We start from the raw sequence: 22,042 nt of genomic DNA, 5'->3' as shown, positions 1-22,042 counted from the left end.
CTGCTTCCATATGAAAGACGTTGACACTGTAGACTTATAATTGCATGCACTCATGTTTAGCATCATTATCTTCTCTCATTTTATCTTTTTTTTCCGTGAGAGCTTGCCTCATAGAGCTTTTCCACTGCCAAATCTGTAGCATTTGTGTTAGAGCACTTTAACTAAACAGAAGTGTCAGTATCTGCAGTCTGGATTGCAGTGACAGCTCTGGATGGATTGTGCTCTCCTGTCTCCTTTTGTGATCCTGTATGGAAAAGGGTTAGTATTATATCTATATATCTATATATCTATATATATCTATATATAAAAAAGTGTATATATATATGTATGTATATGTGTGTGTGTGTGTATATATATATAACACATGGCATGAACCAGCCATGGCTCTTCCCCAGCCGGGTCTCTGTTTCCTTCACACCTGAGGACTAGGGCCAGGGTGTTTGTCTCTGCAGTGACTCAGTGACATAGAGCATCCCACGGTATTTAGACACCCATCTCACTTTGATTTCAGGGAAGGAGGAGCCTTGTTCTTTTGGAAGGACTTGCACCATGTCTCTCTTGTGAGCATGCTTCAGAAAGTTTATGTTCCACATGAACATGTGGAGAAGCTGATATTTGTCAGAGTCCATAGATAAGTCAGCTTTATTGCTGATTATCTCAGATTCACTTTTTAGGGGATGGATTACAGCTGTAAGATAGGGCAATATTACTGCTGGTTGTAAGGGAGGGGAGAGGAGTGTTGCTTTTTTGGGGAGCAAGATACATTTCTTCTAGTGATGACAACGATTCAAGGAGTCTTTCCTATGCACACTCATATGCATTTCCATGACCTTAAAGCAAAAAAGCTTTTTACATACAAAAAGACAAAGGGCAAGGTAAAAGTTTAGCCATCTGTCATTTTTCACTTGATTCCCTTATTTCCAACATCGTTGTGTAAAGCCTGGCTAGATAAGCCTGTAATAAACATGCCTGTGTTTGCATATGTGAATGCATATATGCATGATTTGTATATTTGTATATTGATCCCCAGAGGCTTTGCTAAAATATTGAAGGTTTACCACCATATTACTTGCTTTGTAAAGAATGAACTGGTGTACAAACTGGAATCTGCTCTCCATCCCAAAGGCATCATCCATTACGATGTGTGAGTTTGAGAATCAGGAGAGCCATCAAATGTAACTTTTCTCCCTAATCAGGCTAAAAATCAATGTTGAGATAACAGAAATTTCCAGTGTCTGGCTAGTATTTTAAGCTTGTCAAGAAAACAAATCTGGTTCTCCTGTCTGTCCTTCCAACCTACTACCTCTACCAGGGTAAATTAAATTAATTTGATACAGAATTTGGTCTCACTTCAAATGAGTCCTTTAACCTAGCTTAGTGGCAAAGCCCGTGACAATAAAGGTAAAAATTCAGGTATTTTTCAAATTTGGGTACTTCTCAGTTATTGTTCTTTTCCTCATTATCATTAATGAGCTTATCAGTGCAACCCCGGAGGGAGGAAACCTGACTGGACACTTCGACATTGCATTCATTTCTTTGCACTGCCTCCAGAGAACTGGGCTGTGTGGCTCAGCCAGGGATGCAGTTGGCCAGGAGCTACCCCTAACAGTAGCCACGATAAACTATTTTTGGGGAGGAAGGTGTGCAGTAGGCACATAGAAGTTAACCCATCCCCAAAGCAGACGTCTAAGTGTAGATTTTATGCCTTGAAGATTCAAAGGTATAGATAGAGGGTTGCATTTTTCTAATTTCACTGCATTCATGCTAGCAGTGTAATCCTGTGGTGAAGAGTGGCACTGCCCGGATTTGTGTTCTGGGGAAATGTATTCCTTTCAAGTTGAAAACTCATTGTTTGTGCTATACAAAATAAGGATAAATAGTTGTTCCAGCCTGCTTTCCCTGTACTGCTCCTTACTTTATGTGCTTATATTATCTCCTCTTATTCTTCATCTCATTCGTATTGTCTCTACCTAGGAAGTTACATGCATTTGACATTACTGGTATATGAAAAGCTACACAGCCCTTTTTGGAGTAGATGCAGGATATATTCCTCTATCTGTTTTCCTTTATCTGGAATAGGTTATGCCAATATAAAGCATTTAAATATTTTTTAGGAGTTAAGGTTTAAAGCGTGAACCAGTTTTAAGAGAAATGATACCAAATCTCTTTAGGTTTTCTTGATGTTATCTTCATAAGCCTCCTTTTAACCAACAGAAACAGGAATATCTATTTCTGCTACCAGAACCACAAAACAATACTATCACTTACGCTGCGAAAGAGAGATACACATGATTCTCAGACCAAGCTTGTGAAAATATAAATGTTATAAATGAATTTAAGTTAATTTAAGGGTTTAGAATTCCATTACTTTTACTAAAACTTTTGTTTACACTTGGGCTTGCAGGTAGTGAGTGCTTCATTGGTTTTAATTGTAATAATAACCAATGTATGTATGCTTTATGCGTATGCATGGGTTGCACACATAAAGCATGCCTGGTTATGGCAATTTTTTGAAGACTTCCTGTACAGAGAAAGCAGCAGAATAGATCTAAAAGATATACTGAAGCAGCAGTCATTAATAAGCACTATCACCAATGAACATGCTACTTCATGAGCTCTGCAGTGTCCACAGCTTAGAGGAGCTACTAATGAATCTTATCTTTGCGTGAGATAATGGTTAGGACCAAACAGGGGAGGTGGAGGGGAATTTGACCACCCACAGAACAAATACCATTATCAAAGTGAAACTTATGCCCCAAAGCAAACTGACTTGCCAGAGTGACATTTCTTCTTGGCATTTCATCTGCTCTGTTAAGTGAGGATCGGGGAGGAGGAGGGGAAGAAGAGAGGGAGGGAGGGGGAGAAAACCAGCCCAGCTGACATTTCAGGCACGTAAATAACCTCTGCGGAAAACCAGGTTGCATGGTGTTTCCACTCGTGACGTGTAATTCCCATGCCACTTAACGCAGGTGGTGTGGCGTGGTGTGTGGAAGGAGGCGGGCAGGGCACCGTCCCGGGGTGGGCTGGGGGGGCTCTCCGCAGAGCTGGAAACCGGCACCAGCCTTGTCACCTCCTATCTCATCAACAGCAAGGGACTGCAGGAACAGGGATTTCATTCCCACTGAGGATGCCATTGGTTCCTGCGTCCCTTGGAAGATGAAATCAGCTCAATTGAGTGAAAAAGGCAGCATGTCTTTGCGCTACAAAAGGCTGGGATTCAATCACCCATGATTACTTCTTGCATAACCAGAGATGTCAGCATTGAGATGCACTAGCTGCTTCGGGAAGGGGGGGGGGGGGTTGGGGGGAGGGGTGTCGGGGGTGGGGGGTGGGTGGAAATGAATATTTCAGTCTCTCTTGGAGGTCCTGTAGGATTATAAGAGCATTTGGTTTCCCTGTACACATTCAAAAGAAATGTCTTCTTGTTTGTACCAGCCGAGGAATCCACCTCTGTCTTACAGTATCTCAAGAGAACATATGTGCCCTTATGAAGCAAAATATTTAAGTTGTGATCACTTACCCGTAACAGTGCAAAAGATGGAGATAAAACAAGGTATAATTCCTCAAGGCACCGAATAGAGAATCTCACTTCCATCTCAGAAATCAATATTTAGACATAGCACTGTCATCTTCTCCATGATACCCAGGCAGCTCCCAGGTGCACTGGGCATGGATTTCTCCTGCCTTGACTCCCATGAAACTGCAAAAATCCAACAGCAAGCATGCCAGTAGAAAACACAGTATCATTTTTCTGTGCTAACAGGTAAGAAAAAAAATGAGGCTTAGGCTCTCATAACAACCATCAAAACAAATGTGAAATTAGGGTTATGGACAGGATTACTTGTCTTAACCACATGAGTATCGATTGCTGTATGAGCAGTAACTAGGCTCAGCACAGGTGAATCTGAGGATATTCTGCAGGAAATGTGCCCGGTGGCACTACAGTACTGTTGCTGTTCACATTATTTCTGCTAAAATAGTGCCCTGTCAACAGCAGCTTCACAGGAAGAGTGCTAGTGGTGCAGCAATGAAGAAAGGAAAACAGTAATATATTGGTCTGAAAAGGAAGGTGATCTGGGAATAGCCAGTTTCTGTTCTCAGTATCACAGCTGGCTTCTGTCTGTGGCTCCTCCGTCCTGCTTGTGGACACATAGGTGCCTGCCCACTCCCTGATTACAGATTTCAATAACATGTGAATATCAAATCCAGCTGAAATTTCTAGTGCATCTCATTGCACTCATTTGGACTCTAAAGCTTTGGCATCATTCAGTTGCTTATAATGTTATGTTAATGTTAAAGTCAAGGGCTGCAGCAGTATTTTAGTGGCAAGCAATTCTGTTCTTTACCTTTGTGCATCTATCTGTCCATAGCGATGTCCTGCCATGGCAGTCAGCTCATGGATTTGGACCCCAGTAATTAGTATTAATTCAAAACAAAATGTAGCCTATATCTCAGAGGTCTTCCACTGGGCCATGCCATGCCCAGTGCTCTCTGAAATGCCGTGACATGGGGTACAGTGTCATAGGAAGCCGCTCACCAGTGGGGTTTACTGAAGTACTCGTCATGGAAGTTACTGCAGACCGAGTCCCTTTCATGGATTCATGCCATCATTGTGAATCATTCCTAACTCAAGTAAATGTTCGTGATATTCAAAGGTCAGAAATTATCATCTCGATCTTGTTTAAAGTCCTGTTCTGTGACAGTTTTTGAGGTGCTTAAAATAACCTTTAATGGAAAATAGTTTTAAAAACTGGTAGCTTTCAATGTTTGCTTTCTCTTTCTATGAAGCAAAAATGTGCTTATAAAATACTTTCAAGCCTCCATAAACATTCTTGTACAATTCTAGTGGTTTTCCATACACCTTTCACAAATTATGTTTGTTGTCCATAGTAATGGTCAAATTGTTTTCCACTGGGAATATATTGACCCACCTGGCTTTGAGAGAACTAAAGATTACTCTTCATCTCAGTGCAAAAATCTTACTTTTCTGCAGACACCACTAGTGTTTTCTCACAGCTATTACTCAGAAGTACCCAGCAAATGAGCATACCAATTAATGTATAAAATATTTTTGACAAGGAAATAAGAATAATCATCAAGGAATCTGCTGAAGTAGGTAGTATCAACAAAGACTGTATCCTGCTGCTAATTTTTTTTAAAACGTTATTGAACGAGTTCTCACTTGGGAGAAATAAACTTCATTTGTTATGTCTGTTAGATATTTTACAGCCTCTACTATCCCAGTAGCAGCAAGTATGTTACAGTTTAAGAAATAATACACTTTCACTGGACACCTTTCAAATTAATCTTGACTGCAAGGAAATTGGGCTTGTTGCATTTCTGCAATTCTTCACCCTTGAAAGGCAGCAATGAGAATATAATGAAACTCTCTTCATGTCTCCAATTAAACATCTTGTGACCAAACAAGAGAGGGGCAGGAGTGGAAATACCCAACCCAGTTAGGTAATTGCTGATAATCACAAAGCTCCTCTTGGTGCTTGAAAAGCTGCAGGCTGAGGGCTTAATACCTGCGCAGCTGCCTGGGGCTGCCCGGGACCAGTTATCTCATCCGCATTCTGCAGCCCTGCGCGAGGGTGAAGGGGAACCACCACCCTGCGTGCAGAAACACGGCCCTGCAGGGAGATAATGAGGTATCCGCCAGACGAAGAAAAGCCTTTGTACAAGAGCTGTGGGAGCGCAGGAAGGCTGGGACGTGCTTGTGTTGCCCGCTGCTGTTGCCCACCCATGGGGCTGCCAAGGGGCTCTGAGGGCTGCACGGCATGGCGGGGGCAGAGGTCAGCTCTAACAGTCCCTGCGGTTTAGGTCCAGCGGTATGTTTTGCAGACAGGCTGAGAAGCTATGGTCACAGATGATGACGTCTGCAGGAATTTGAACGGCTGGGGACCTCTGACACACCGTAGTGCTTTCCCAAGAAAGGTGAATGTGTTCAGGTATGTGTTTGCAGCCTGTGATGTTGCAATGTGCCACCTGGCTCTACAGAAAAGTAGGGCAACGCAGAGGGTTGCGGATCTGTATGAGCCTTGCAGCCAGCTGTGCTGCTGTACCAGGTACCAGCTGAAGAGCGAAACAGTAGTGTCCACTCTGTATCGTTAGAGTGAAGAAGTAAGTGAGAACATCTGAAGGAGCTCATTAGGAGGGTGCCTCACTGAAGTAATAACCGAGGATGTTTGACCAATCCAAATAATTTGTAGAGTTTTATCCAAACATTTTAGATCTTCAGACTGGGAACAGTATGCTCACCTAAGGTGGGAGTAACTCAGTAGGAGTTATTTACAGACATTCTGTAAATAAATACAGAAAATTACTCTAGATTTGTATCTTGCTTTTCGTAAGCATCTTCCCATTTTCTCTAACTGTAACAGTCACATTACAAGGAACCCCAGCTGTCCAGGACCCTTCTACAGCGCCCTTAAACATCTTTGTGAATCCTGAAGCAGAGCTGCTAAACTACACAGAGCCGAATGCCAAAAATATTACACTTTTGCATATGTAATTAAGAAACTAGGAGAAGGTGCCAGTCCTTCAGGCTCTGCTGATGCCATTCCGTGTGCAGGAGGCACACATGTCCGGCTGCTGCTGTTTTCACCAGTCAGTTGATCTGAGCAAGACAGGTATGACCGTTTTGTGGAGCACCTTTCTGCAGGGACTTTGTTCCCAGCCATTTTGCTCAATCACCCGAGGGCCGACATCTGTACCTTCATCCTTCTCATCCTCCTGCAGACTGTAGGCTCATCAGGGCAGGTTGGTGACTTGTCAGCCGTCCTATTTGAAATGAGACAGCAAATCTTCAGAAAGCCAGCAGTAACCCCTTCCCCATCATTTCTGACCGTTTCTGGCATGCCTGTGGCATTGAATGAGATACAATTGATCCGAGTGAGGGAAGGAAAAACATTGTCCTCTCCAGAGTGGTATTTTAGTGGCAATATGGAGGCAGGTCTAATCTTCTGTATAAATCAGTGTCGTTGTTAAGTAGATCCCTCTCACTGTGTTAATCTGTTAAATATCCTTTAGTCGAGCACAGAAACAATAGTACTTGGTGTCAGAGAAGATGAGAAAGTACCAAAAGTAATACTAAGGGGTGTTTTTTTTGTTGTTTTGCAGCATAAATCGTTTATCGCACAATTGGCGCTGAATTTTCTGTACATCTTAGAGACATTTCATTCACTCCTTTATCTGCAGAATTCCTTTAAAGTTTAACAACGCAGAACTAATTCTGATGACTCAGTAGCGCAAAAATTGTTATTTTAAATGCCGAAAAGGTATTTTCCCTGTGAATTTTCTAGCACTGAGGCAATGTTCTGAATGTTTTGACTGCTACTTTGTCTGACAATGTAAACAGACAGGAATGATTTAATGATTAACTCGTTATCCTTGATGCATGCCTTGATGTCTCATCTTGTTATTAACAGTTTGCCCATGTTTTGAAATATATATAATATGAAGCAGAGCTAATTTTGCTCTGGAATGCTCTTTAACACCATTCCACAACTTTTTCCACCCACTGGCTGAGCTTGGTCAGCGAAGATACTCTCTATTAACATCCCAGCAAGTCACTCCAGCACTTTCAGCTGTATAAAATTAAACCCACTAATAAGAAATTGTTCATCAAAGAACTTGAATATGTGCATAAGTCCATCCTTATTCAACCTACTATTTAAGCATATGCTTAACTTTAGTACGCACTTGCAAATTTTGTTTAAAGCAGCCAGACTCTATTTTGCTGGTTGGGTCTTTGAAGTACTTCCTTGCACCATATCCTGTTTCTGTCATCTTTGTTACCTGTCTATCATTGACACTTCCACACACATTCCTCCTCGAAAAGCCTTTTGCAGAAGACTGCAGCCTAATATAAGATCTTGGAAAAAACACATCTGTCTTTGAGCATGAGTGCCTTCTTGTTTTCCATACACACTGGAATGTCAAAAAATAACAAAACACTTCTGCCATCAGGGAGAATTTTCAATGCATTTTCACCCAAACTTTCAGTGTGATAATATTATTACGTGGTGTTATTTTTTTTCATGTCACATATATGAGATGATGTGTGTGCTGCCTATGAAGCACTGAGCCCGTTTTAAATATTAATTCAACACATTAGCATCCAAGCAGCTAAGTGGATAGGCAGCATTAACAGAGCCTACACTGTGAGTAACCCCAAAGAGCAGGAAAATCCTAAGAATCTCTTTTCCCAGTCCTTGGAAAAACATTTTTAAAATGCGTGCTCTGCTAGTATTGTATGAATTGATGCACCTGAAAGCAATCAGTATGTGAAAAATGGAAACTCTGGCATTAAAACAAGCAGTAAAATAATAATAAAAGCCATAATAGGCAAAGCCCTAACATACATATCCATTTCCAGCAGATGGTGGCGTTAGCAATTTCTCTGTGTGCTGCATTATCCTCCAGCGCAGAACTGCCCTGGTCGTGACGTCAGCTCTTTCACTTTACGTGAATTCAAACTGGTGAAACAAATAACAGTAGCACGGTTATTAGCACATTTCCTCCAGAAGCCACTAATAAAAAAATGCTTCCCCTGATATTTCCATTCTACAGGAACCAACTTCACAACTGTTACAGTAAGTCAGGCAAGTAAAATAAAAAAGAAATTACCTGGCTTGATTTAATTCCTATCTGGCAACTGCCAGGCAAAGGCCAGAAAGAAAATTAAAAAGGTAGAAAGATAAACACCACTGAATCGTTCAGGATGTGCAGCGTCTTCTCTCCAAATACATTGTGATTATCAGTTGTCAAAGCAGCACCTGCTCTTATTTTTGTGCTATTTCAGCTATGTCCTTCTCTTATACTGTTAGGATTTCCCCTCTATTTTTGATTCCTTATAACTTGGATTCTTTGATTCCCTATAACTTGGATTCATAAAAATGAGTCTTTTTTGCATCTGCTAAATACCTTGACAGAGAAGACAAGGTGCTGTAAGTCCTTCCCATGTGTAGACAGAAGCACTGCCCTTGAGGGTGGGATACGGGTCTGACAGAAGGAAACCAGTCTGCAGGATGCAGAATTCATTATTTTTATTTTCTCTTGTTTACATTGTGGAAAACTCGAAGTAAAAGCAAAAGCTACACAGGGAGTAAGCACCAGCCCCTCCATCCACAGATATCATTATCTGTAATTGAAATAAATGCATGACTATGAATATGCATATATTTATGTTTCCAAAGTTTGCTCAAACACCCTTGTTTGGAAAGCAGGATTCTCATATTCCAAAAGCCCTTTTCCGTGGCAGATATCAACATCTGCTGAAACGTGGAATCACTACAACTATCTTGATTTAAGATGAAACATGAAGTCTCAGCTACCTTTTGGCAAGAAACCATCAGAGACCTGGTATCTTTTAAAGGGCTTTGAAGGCACTTTAGCTTTGTGGGAACTTTAAAGGAATGTAAACTGTGCAGGAACTGTGGAAAACCACATTCGGTGCATCTTCTTCAGACACGCACTGTCTTCTCCAGCGTCAGGCTTGCACCCATGGGTACACACAGTATCCCTGACAGCTCTCCTCACCCATCCTGCCTGGTGCAGAAGGTCCCCTGCTCTGCCTGGGAGAGGGAGCTGGGGCAACGGCTGGGTGCGAAGCCCCTCTCTGGGCACGAGGGGCTGGGCAGGGGAGCAGAGGTGCTGAATGTGACTCCATGCCAGATTAACTCCAACTGAACCGCTCCTCTCTCCGCAGGTGGGAAGACAGTCTGTCACAGACAAAGCCTGATGAAAATGCATCTGGGGTAGCTGAGTGTTTGTGTTGCATTAGCTTCTGGCGCAGCCTCTACTGTATTTATTCTTCCACCCACCTACCTTCCACAGAATAGGGATGTATGCAGTCACCGATGTTATCACTGCCACGCTTTGATCCAGCTGGGATGTTAGGGCCTTCGGGAATTCCCCACGTTTGATAATTCCTGATAGTTACTTTTAAGAAAATACCAGCTGAAGGATGGGGAGGGATTCTTCAAATTCCAGAAAGTGAGTGAGTGGTGGAATTTATCAGGCATCCAAGCCAGATTTCCTTGGAAGGAACACATTTATTTTGAAGTGTCACATCTTCATTGTATTCAACGAGCAATATCACTTAAGGCCAAAGAAACCCAGTCGAACAGGACATTACTAGCATTTTTAATAAGCACAGGAGCCGGCCCTGATAAAAAAACATTATGAGACATATCTAAACTATGAATAGCTAAGGACCTGGTTTATCCCAAGTGGTAATTCATTACCCCTTTATGTTTAGCTTTCTAAATACCACCTCGAGAGAAACTTGACCCCAAAGAAATCTATTTCAGGAATGTGTGTGGCCCCCATCCCAGCAGACTGTGACTGTCTTACCACCTTTATTGTTTTTTTCTCACAACTCCCCTGCGAGGTAGGATCCAGCAATTACCCCTACTTTACAAAGAGCAAATTAAAAAACACTCATGTGTCTTGCTCCCATTAATATCTAAATTATGGCAGTAAAGCGTCTTTCCCAAGGCTGAGGAGGAAGTTGCGTGGCACAGCAGCTCATGAGACCAGGTACCCCGTGTGCTCTGCGCCTGCCCAAACCCAGGGGTAATTTTCTACTCACAGGGTGCGGCTTCCCACCTCGCAGTAGTAGCCAGGTTACAGGGCTGTCAGAAGGTGTGTGTGTTTGTTTGTTTTTCCATGGGTAGCATCAGGAGAAAATATCCATCATCTCCTGAGAGCAGAGGCATTCTTGAGTGAAAGTGTGGGCAGCTGCAATGTCACGCTGCGGATCTGGGGAGATGTTTGCTGTGGGTTGTGCTGAGGCTGTGTCCAGCTGGGCCCATGGCAGGTTTGAGCTTGCAAGATGTGGAGGATCTTGCTGTGGCTTTGTCTGGCTCTTTGGGAGAAAAAAACAGGGAAAAAAGTCAGCTTTACAGCTGCTTGTACCTGGTGTGTTGATTTTGTTGGATAGACACTTAAGCCCCAGATGAACTAATTCAAAAGATTTAAGACCCGAGAGGATCGTTAGGAAATCTGTTCTGACCCCCCAAGAAACTCAGGGCACTCTGCCTGTAATGCCGGGGTGAAGTCTCTGGTGGCACGGGTAGTTTGGGGTTTGTGTCTCCCCACCTGCCTTCGTGCTCCTGGCTGCTTTATGGACTTCCCTACATCCTGGAGTGTGGAACTGGACACGAGGGTAGGAAGACTGGGTTTATTCTGATAAAGACAATGTAGAAATAAGATAATCGGAAGAGTAGAAAGAGAAAAAAAATTTAAAAATACTGTGAATTTTAAAGGGCCTTTTTTCATGTCTTTCTTACCTTTGTTACCATAGGGTAACAGGTTCAGGAGCATTTAGTGCTGGTCTAAAGGCTTCCCTGAGAGTCAGTGCTTTTTTAAGGAGGGAAGTACATTCAAGCTATTGAAAATATTTATTCCTTCATACCTGGCAAACAAAATAGGGGTTGGAGACCCACCAGAGGGAATGGAGAGCAGGTGGTGGTAAAACAGGATGGAAGGATAGGTATGCACCAGTCATTTGGTGGTCATAGCCATACCAGCCGCCAATAACAGGAATATTTGCCTTTGCTACTTTGGTTATATTCACCATCAGCTCCTGCCTCACCTAGGAAATATGTCTGAGAAACTCCTTCTTCCCACCAGGGAGCAAACACCCATAGTCCTGTTCATTAGTGAAAAGAAAACAGAACCGTTTTACTTTGTGTACATATATTCCCACGCAATTTAAGCATTACCTGTTTATAATTGCTTGAGAAATGTTTTACAAGCATCTGCATCAGGTGAAACATCTTTATTGTGGGAGACTTTTGTGAGGAAACTTCATACATTGCTGATCACAGGCCCTGCTTTAAAGCCCACTGGAGTCCATGGGAGGGATGTGCCTTTCCCATGACTCCAACACCCTTTTAATCATGGCCACTATGTGAAAATGTCGTATGACACCCTGAAGTCTGCTCCTCCAAGGTGTGTTTTCTGTGTACGCTGGGCCAGATGCTCCCAGTCCCCCATCGTGTGTGGTGAATGTTCTGTGAGACACCCAAGAGCAGCCACATCCAGTGAGCAATGTGTGAGGTGGGCACAAGAGGTTGAACCTATGTACTCGCTGCAGTCATGAAGTAGCCCCTTCCAAATGTGTGCAAGGCATTTGAAAGTCCTGGAGCTCTTCGGATGGGCCTTGAGACATGGGGCACATTGGATTTGCACCTCTGTCCTTCTGCACAGAGCTGCAGCGGTGCTGTGGGTGGGTGGCCTCCTATCCTTTCCTCCTCCTCGGTGCTGCGTCTGAGGCAGGCCAGCCCCGGAGCCCGCAGGTCCACGCACGTGGGAGTGAGTTGGCAGTACCAGCCACCCTGCCAGCAGCTGGTGGCTCAGGTGCCTGGGTTTTCTGGGCTTCATACCCTTGCTCAAGCCTCTCATCTGCTCCCAGCCATTGAGAGAGAGCAGATCAGCCTCTGGTATAGGTGGTGGGGGATTTTTTCACTGGCATAGTTCACTGTGGAGCCCTGGTCCTGCTGCATCTGGAATAAAAGCGGGGTGGAGGAGCAGCTCATCTCCAGGATCGTGGCCTGGGTGCAGCAGAGTGCATGAGCCATTGCATGATTTTCCACTGTCTTGGAAACGTGAGAAGCTTTGAGGCTTTTCCCTAAAAAGCTAAAGCAGTGTCCGAAGCTGGGTGTGCCACTCACCTGGTGTAAATCACCGAGGATTTGCTGGTGAGGATAGCATCCATATCAAACACAGCAGCATATTTTTTGCAAACACTGCAAAACTCCTTTCCCCAACTGGAATTACTCATGCTAAGAAAATGTGTGATGTCCCCAGGACTGACTAATTCGGCATCCAGAGCTTCTAGCCCAGTATCTCTCCTGCCAGGACTTTTATATTATCAGTTCCATTCATTCCTACCAAAGGCTGATGGGGTGCGATAAAGCAGATGGCCAAAGTCCCAGACAAAGGCCAGGCAGAACAATTAATGACAAGCCGACAGCCCCACAAAGGGCATGGGCCCGGGATAATGCTGGCTCTGGAGGGCTGCTGACAATAACATAAAGCCGCTCCCCTCACAATGGGGAGATAAGATACAGTACTGTAATAGGAAAGCAATCATCGTAAAATGCCATCAATTATATATAAGCTGCAAACAGCGGGGGACTGATTAAATATGGCTCTGTTGATGCTTCAACATACCTTCACTGCGCTTTTTGCGTGGCTTCTCACGACAAGTCTGGTTGGGCACTGGAGCGGCTGAGGCTCCCTTACCCCAGTTCTTTCATCGGTTTTTGGCTCGTGAAATTACACTGAATAATATGCTTATTCAGGTTTTTATATCTGTGCACCTATTTTATTACCTTTTATAATGCATACAGAGTCGGATCAGCTTGCAGCAGAACAAAGCTAATTACACCTTTCATTACCTAAATATAGCATAATGACAGAGTGTCATTCAAGTGTGGCATTGAGCTGAGAAACTTCATGGCAGGCCAGGACAATGACAGAGGTTATTCAGCTCAACCTGAATTGCTGCTGGTGCAGTGAGAGTGGGGCAGGGTTAATAGTCAGGTCACTACATAAATTACAGTATCGAATTGAAATGGTGAACTGGTAACACTGCTCTCATCAGCCACTGTATCATCCAGAGTTAGTAACCTCCACAGCTAGCGTTAACCTTTTGCGTTCCTCTTGTTATTTATATGTGTCTGTATAGACGTAAAGTGTCTGTCAATAATCGTAAGACCTGAGGATGGAACGACCCGTTGACGTGCTCTGTAAGAAGTGCAGTAGTGCTACATTGCGTGCCGGACCATTCAGAGTTTGGATGGTGTGTAAGGATCATGTCTTGTTGGTGAGACAGGATGGTTGGTAGCCATTTCTAGCATCAGCTCCCAGTTCATTATGGTATTCTTGAAACTTGAAACTTGAAAGGTTCATACTCCTGGCATTTACCATCGCAGCAAATTCTCAGTCATGAGCTAGTCAGTGGACAAAGGCTTGAGGGGCTGAGCACACAAGTGAAAGTGGCGGTGTCGTCGCCATCCCCAGCCAGGTGTCCTTGCCCCCAACAGCCAGCTGGTAGCTACTGCCGCTGTAGTGAAACTCCAGATCAGCTGCTGCTGAAATCCCTACTGCTAGCTGAATTTCGCACGCAGAGACATGACAGAGTCTTCCTCTGACTTTGACTGGAAGCCACCTCCTTTACATCTCTGCTGTCCCTTAATGTCTCATGCAAACAGAGAAGGTGATTTGCTTTTATCTTACTTTTTTTTACATGTCTTTTAATAGGAGGCTTCCCTAGTTTTTAATAAAGTGATGGTGAGAGCAAAGGCCGGTAAAAAAAAGTGTTCATAAAAATTGTTATCAGAAAGCATTTAATTTCTGCCAAAGCAAGCAGATCACAGAAAGCTTCTGCTTTCCTTGGAGTGTTTCTGGTTTTCATCACAAGTAGAAAATGAGACATTTTAATTTGCAAATTTCTTCAGGAGTTGAAGAAAATTCATTCCAGTTTTCTTTGGTTCTTGCTGAGTATTCGTGCTGCAGTTAATGTTTTTTTCTTCCTTATCTTTTTGGCTGAAGAAAAAATATTTCTATCGCAAGTCATCCTTCCCCTCCCTAGTTTCTCCCTGAAAGGTGAAAGGCATTGCTGGGCTGTAATTCCACTGTAGCAGTACTGCTTATGTGAAAAATCGTTAGGGCCACAAACCTGCGATGGGAGGCACAGGAGATTGTCTTATGCCCTGGATGAATATCCCGCGGCCGTGAACAGAGACGTGATATCCAGTACTTCTGGAGCTCAGGCTGATACTGGTTTCATTTCTGAGCACAGTAAAAATGTAGCGTATTCTCTTTTGATGGACTGATAGCTTTTAACAGATTTGTTAGTTTGTGGTTTTCTTTGCACCAGTTGTAACATTAGTGTTGAAGTCGTCAGTTCCCTGTTCCTGTATTTCTAATGTACAAACACTTCACTTTACTAGGAGTTTTGCAGTGGCGGGAGGGGATATTTGAGTCAAAGGAGAGTTTGACTTGCTCAAGTAGATGCTCTGCTTCCACCTTCTCCCTTTGCAGAAATGTTGGTGGGGTGCTTCAAGGGTCACAAATAGAAATTGAACTCTTTTGAAATGCCCTTCAAAAGAATTTCCTTCAGTAAGCTGGAAGATAAAGTTTTCAGTGGCCACAGGGCTAAGCAGTATGTGACAATTATTAATATTGAAGTTGTGACCGCCTTTAGTGTGCATCAGAATAGTCCCATGACCACTGCTTACACTGAGATTTTGCTTCTCATGCAAGTTACATCTTCTTAGTTCTCCTTGACAGTTGTTTGTTCTTCCTCCTGCCTGGATCCCTCCGTATTACTCAGATAGCCCCTTTGCTAAGGGCTGCATACAAAGCAGCGCTGAGGTCAGTGCAAAGATCCTTGACTCTGAGGCAGTAGCACCAGCATCATGGCTGAAACTAAATTAAATATATTTTGCAGAAAACTGAAATCCAAGCAAGGCTCAAGGGAGCTGAGTGCTTTGAACAAGGTGGCAGGGAAAGTTTCTGATGGAATAAAAACTGAACTCAGTTTTCCAGAGCTGTGGATTAGCACCCCAGCAGCTGCTCACATCTGCAGGAGGTGCCAGGGCCCTATCTCTGACCTGATCCAGCACAAAGCGTTGCACAAATCTGTCTGCTGTCAGCTAAGTGCACATCTGGGTAGAGCTCCTCCCTGTCCATAGCACTGCAGCCCCCACCCTCCCTGAGCTGTTTGTTAGGCCCTAGGGAGGATCCAGCTTTAGGAAGGTAGGGGGTTATCTCCTTTGTTGACTGCTCTCTAAAAACCAGTGTTGTTTCTCATTCATTCACTCTGTGCTTCCTGAGTGCAGCAAAGAAAACCTTTATACGCATACTTACTTACATGTGAACTTTGAAATGGCTTCAGAAATGTCCTTGAATTATTAATTATCAGGCTAGACGCTTGGGCATATATTTTTTTTTTTTCTGGTATATCAAATTAAGAGGGTTATGCTCATCCCTCCTGCACATCTGTGAAGCTCACCGGGGTCAAGCCCTGTGTCCCTGTGAGTAGAGCAGGCACCCTGCGGCCAGGCTCCCCAGCTGGGGGGCTGCTCTGCTTGGCTCGGCTCTCCTCCGGCAGCGCAGGCAGCACGGGGAGTCCCGCCGGCTCTGGCCCTCGCGTGCTCCAGGGGCCGTTCATTCTCCTGTCTCCCTTTCAAACTGTTGACTGACTTTGCAGTCGCTCTTGTGAAAGTCTGGCTGGGTCAGGGGACGCTGGTGGGTTTGGCGGGTTTTCATACTCGGTCTCCGAGCTTTAAATCAGCAAGGGAATTCCCAGCGGTTCTGAAAGCACACATACACTTTTTTTCCCCCCTTCCTTTCCTCTTTTTTTCTTTCCTTGGTCTGCAAAAACGTCCTAGCCTCCTTTTTTCATTTCCCTTTCTGCTTTGGCCTTTATCTTTCCCCACTGTTGTAGTTGCATCCTCTGATGATAGCAGGAATGACCCCACGGGGTGACCCTGGAAGATTATTACATTAGCTGTAAATTTTGAACCCAGGCCAGCCAATACAGTAGGGATTGCGACTCCCATCCTTTAAGTGCAGGAGGATTAACGCTCGGGAACATAAGTACGTTAAACCACTCTACAGACACCAGCGACCATTCCTTTCTCTGCATATCTTTGTATTTCTGTCTTTAAGACCAGTTTGGGAATAGAGCTTTGCTATTTATGTTGAAGTGGTGAAGGGGAAGAAAAAGACAGCATTCATGACAGTCGGGGCAGAACTGCATTAAATAAAGCCTCCATCTTTCATTCTTAAGCTCAGCTCCAGGTCCTTGATGAAGACAGATTTTTCAATTAGATAGGCAATGTTTGTTCTAATATTTTATATATGAACCGCTCAGCTGACATCTTACCCAGATTTATGAAGGAAATAGAATACAAATGGGAGTTTTAATATAAATTTATTATTCAAATTTATCACATATTTCCGCAAATAAAAATTATGGTTGCCTCAAAGATCACATTTAAAAAAAAAACAGAAAGAAAGAAGTTGATAAAGTTTCTTTCCACCCAGTGAATAACAATATTGTAAGTTAAGAAAGATCTGTCATAATATAAATTACAACACACATGGAATACATTTCCCATTGAAGACAATATTTCTTTCTTATACAAATGTTGCGCTCCTTCATTGAACTGAAAGGAAGTTCAGGAAGGTTGGCAAAACAAAGTAACCCATTTTTAACACTATACAGAACAAAGTGTATTCTGCTGCCAATTACCCTTAACTGAAAATGACTGCAGCTTCTGGGAGACACAGCGAAGGGTCATGAGTGGTATAACTGGTCCCCAAAGAAAAAGAAATGTCAAGCGACATTCACACTTCAGCTATTTAAAGAAAAGGATGAAGAGAATTTAAGGGAATAAAAGGCCCTGCAATACCCATTTTTAGCCATGGGGAAATTACTGCAATTAATGCTAGACCATTTATAGCACATGTTTCCATACCTTTGCAGATGGCATACCCAATCTAGGAAGAGATTAATACTGCAGGATTTTTCATCTCCAGTCAGACTGAGAAGGAAATATAAGAAAACTTTTTTTTTTCCAAAATATGAAATGTTAAAATGAAAGATTTATATATTTTGGTTTCTATAAACCAAAACGTTTTAGCTTCCCTACTCAATTGTGGCATTGCCATGGTTTAGCTGCATTTCCAGCCTCCTATATTTCATCTAAGATTTTCCTGTTTTTCAGCCTTTTTTGACTGGAAAACAGTATGATATGTGAAAGGTGATCAAAACACATCAGAATACTTCCAATGTCTCTGCACTTCCCAGTGTGTGTGTGGGGGGGGGGGGTGGGGGGTGGGGAGTTGGAGAGTGGGAAGAGCATGAAAGATCCTAGTAATAATGTCAAAAACATTTGTATGTTCAGTGTTTCAAAAACTGAAAGAAAACACAAAATACCAAAGAATGTATTCCGACAGTCAAAATGTTTAATTGGGTTTCTGCTTTTCATTGAATTCTGTTCTAATACACACACACACATATTTATATATATATGAGTATTTACGAGTTGTTGCATCTGATGTATAGGTATTCCCATGAGAAACTTCAGCCAGCTCTACTCATATTGTGATGTTATTTGGTGCCACAATAAGCCAAACACCAAGCAGACACGTACAAAGACGAAAGGTCATATATTAATGGCTGATTACTTGTATAAAAATCAATGGTAAAGACTGGTGGGATATCCAAAGCGTTAGGGTAGCTAGCCCTGTTTGATTTCAATAGGATATGGCATCTCTGCAGGAGAGAGAATTTGTCTCACCTAAATTTATCCACCTGCAGAGGCTGATCCTCTGAGCCACATGGAAACTAGTCACCCTGGTGCTCCTGCTGTGGAGAAATGGGCATCAATTCTAAAACTGGTCAAATGAACCAGCCCCTAAAAAAACCCTTCTCTTGCTGGCCATGAAGTCCAGTTGGAAGGTGAACCCAGGTGCAGAGGTCTGCGCTGGGTGAGGTGGCTCCCACCTGGTTTTACTATCTATAATTAGCTGTATCAGCAGGCACTTAAATGAATTAACAGGCCCAAAGTTTCTGTCTCAAAGAGTACAGATTTTAGGTCGAGTGTTTTCTCTTTGTGGGTTTAGATGCATGCCTTTCAGTACCACTATAGGGGGAAAACCCATCCGAAGCTCCTGTGCCACATGTCTGGGTATTCCCTCTTCAGTGCTGCTAAGCCTGAAGGCCACCTTTCCTGGCTGTGCAGGGGGAGATTTTCAGAAGGCATCTAGGATCCTTCATGGGACTGAGTCTTTGAGCTTTTTATGCCACTTTTTTTCAGGTTTTAACTCTCCTGGTTCAGTTGGAGGAAACACTCAAAGCTCTGTGACAATCTGAGTACTAACTCCTACTGAGAGAACTGAAAGTGTTGTTTGAGAAGATTTTGAAAACCATATTTACCTTCAATTTGTAATTGTAGTTGGTTGAACACCTTTAAAAACACCACCTGAAAATCTGGGCAGCACAGTGCTGGGCTGCGCTTAAATACCTGTAAACCCTGGGATGTGTGCTTAGCATAGAAGCACAACGCTATTCCTGGTGGAGTTCAGTGGTTTTAAATTAATTTCTACTGACTGCTACATTTTATCATGTATTTTTTTGTACAGGAACCACTTGTAATGTCAGTTGCACCCCTAAATCAGAGGACGCTATTGCTAAATCAATACACTGAGGTGTGATAAGCAATGTGCGGCTGCAAAGCCAGACCTTCTGCCCTGAGATAACAACGCAGGAACAGCAGTGAGAGGATTAGAGAGAGATCTCTGAGCTGTTCGCTTTTATTCTGAGATGTGCTGTAAGGCATAGCAGCGAAATAGAGAAAGATTTAAAAAAAAAAAAAAAAAACACCAAAAAAACCCACCAGGAAGGTTGACATATGTATTGCTGAGTCTTTTAGATGAGTCTTTTGGATGTCCAGTTGTTTTTGCTTATGCTGTTGCATGGCCTCGAGGGTTAAAGTCTTGGCTGAGAAATTGGAGGGCCTCTGTTCAGCTCAGATGGGGGATTCAGAGAGCTCCCAACGAACCAAGGAGGAGAATACCCTGGCAAGGAGGAGGGGAAGGGAAAGTGGGGGCTTCTTTTGCCTCTTGCACCTTCTACCCCCCTGACGCAGACGGAGCAGCAGTGCTTCACCAAGCACAGCTTCGCAGTGCCCAGGGATGAGGGAAAAGGGTTTTGTAACACTGTGCCCAGGGCACCCAGCCGGCAGGTAGGATTCCTGGCTTCTCATTCCAACTCCCAAGATTATTTTGCTTGGGTTTTGTTTTGTTTTGTTTTGTTTTGTTTTGTTTTATCCCAAGATTGTTTATTGTAAAATACATAAACAGCCCTGGGAGAGCTCCCCACACGCAGCTGAGAGCTCTGACCACGGGAGGGTTGTGCAAAAGGCAGGGCATTCCCACCCGTGTCTGCCTGCACTTGGGAAAAAACAAGCCATCAACACTGACCCTCCCGAGAGGGCTCCAGGTCTGAAGTGCATGGAGGCACCTCCCTGGCTGCTCTGACTCAGGCGCCTTCGGCACACCAGTGGGGTGGCAGTTCACACACGTCTCTGTGCTTAGCACTTTCTGTTGACTAATGCCACAAATTTGCTGAGGCTGGAAGGACCGCTGGAGATCATCCTGGCTACCCCCTACTCTGAGCAGGGACAGTCAGAGCCCATTTCCCAGGGCTGTGTCCAGTCGGGGTTTGGATATCTGCATACATGGAGACTGCACAACCTCTCTGGGCAACCTGCTCCAGTGTCTGGCCACCCTCCGTGTTCCTCCCATGCCACCTGTCCCTACTCGCACCTCTTGTATGCTCCCCTTTTATGTCTTCGTTTTGTCAGGAGCTCCATAGTCATCCAGGCAGGCTCCTGCTGTCTTTGCTTGCTTTTCAGATTGTTGGGACGGACCGTTCTTGGTTCTGGAGAAGGCAGTCCCTGAAAATCAACGAACTTTCCTGGACCCCTCTTCTTTCTGGGGCCAGACCTGCTATCCTCTCCTCCCACTCACAAGAGCAGCCACTTGTGTACCCTCCAGCAGCAGATCTTGTCGTCAAGGGTTACCTTACCTTCAAGGGTTACCACGAAACCATCACTGCTGAAAGAACAAAGCAGTTACCTCTTTTGACTAACTTCAATCCCCAAAAAATCAGGGTCGATGCAGTGGTTTTTAATCTCAAGAAGGATCTAATTTACTCCCGAACCACGTGAACATTAGGAACATATCTATCTTTGGGCCAAGCAGCCTTGAGCTTGCTTCACTGGGCTGGTGCCTCCACGCTTCAGTGGCAACTATTTGTCATTCAAACTAACTTAATGCTTGCATGTCTTATATTTGCCAGGCAAGACCGGTGGCTGAGGTTGGGCTGCAGGAGCTTCCCTGCGCCCGTCTCACTGCAGGGCAGGAGCGGTTTACTGCACTGGTTTGACTGCCAGCAAAGCCCTGGCTCTTGGAGAGCTGTATTTTACTAGTGCTGGATGAGTGGTCTTCAAAGCTGTGTGACATTATGTGTTTTGCCAGGCTGCTCATCTGCATGATTTCTTCAATGTCCATAAAATTCATTATCATTGTAGCTCTGGCTAATTAGGCCATAAATGTTCCAGCGTAGTCAATAAATTACCCTGGTCTTAGAGGACTTATCTTGTTGGGGTAATAAGTAGGCCTACACGCTTTTTTTTTTTCTATTATAATAGTCAGACTGTTATTTATATGACTGGGACTGAACTATGCCTGAACTGTGAAAGAAGCACTACAATATAAATAAAGAGTATTTTACTGTCCAAAGACTTCAAACCTAGTTCAGAGCTGCCTAAACCATCTAATTTTGCTTACTCTCTGCTCCAAACAAGCAGAGGGTAGGCAGACAAAGTTTATCCAGAAATACTAATATATAGTGATCTACCGTACAGATAGACAGTGTTAGAAGTTCTGAGGCTATTTGGTATTTTGACAGGTCGGTGGGTAGAGAACAGCACGTTACAAGAGTTCTGGAGCTAAATAGGAACTGCTGAATTTTGTTCTGGAGCTATACCATGTATGTTTTAAATATATATATTTTGCTATGTCACCTGGGTTGATCTGTAACTAATTTGGTAGGGAAAGGAGTTTTGTTTCTAAAAATACACAGGAAAAAAATCTTGAGTGTTTTTAAAGTGGTTTGTTCTAAAGTTGACACTTGTTAAGTGGTTAAAATACAAACTCTGGTCAAATATGGAACACAATGGCACTTTTTTCTTTGAAAATAGGCACTTCCAGGCAATTCTGTTAATGTTTTAGTACTTTAATGGGAGGTCATTTTAAAAGGTTTCTATGCTTGCATTTGTGTAAAAACAGCATTTTAAAGGGAGTTTCTCTGAGATATCCAAGGTGTGCTCCAAAGCCCTAATCCAGATGCGTGCCTAGGGAAGCACACAGCAAGGGAGGCAAGTCTCCTGTGGTGCCCTGGCTCGTTTGCTGCTCTCATTAGAAACATCTGCACTTACTATGCAAA

At 43.5% G+C, this 22,042-nt stretch overlaps 1 long non-coding RNA gene across 1 annotated transcript in view; it reads left to right on the top strand.

Moving 5' to 3' along the window:
• LOC119156360 overlaps positions 1 to 22,042 on the top strand; it is a 366,829-nt gene that overhangs the window by 238,554 nt on the left and 106,233 nt on the right. The gene's annotated exons all lie outside the window — the stretch shown is intronic.

Source organism: Falco rusticolus, chromosome 12, assembly GCF_015220075.1.
Source record: "Falco rusticolus isolate bFalRus1 chromosome 12, bFalRus1.pri, whole genome shotgun sequence".
Taxonomy (NCBI): domain Eukaryota; kingdom Metazoa; phylum Chordata; class Aves; order Falconiformes; family Falconidae; genus Falco; species Falco rusticolus.
Note: the sequence above shows the minus strand (reverse complement) of the source record. Positions and strands in the feature narration are given on the sequence as shown.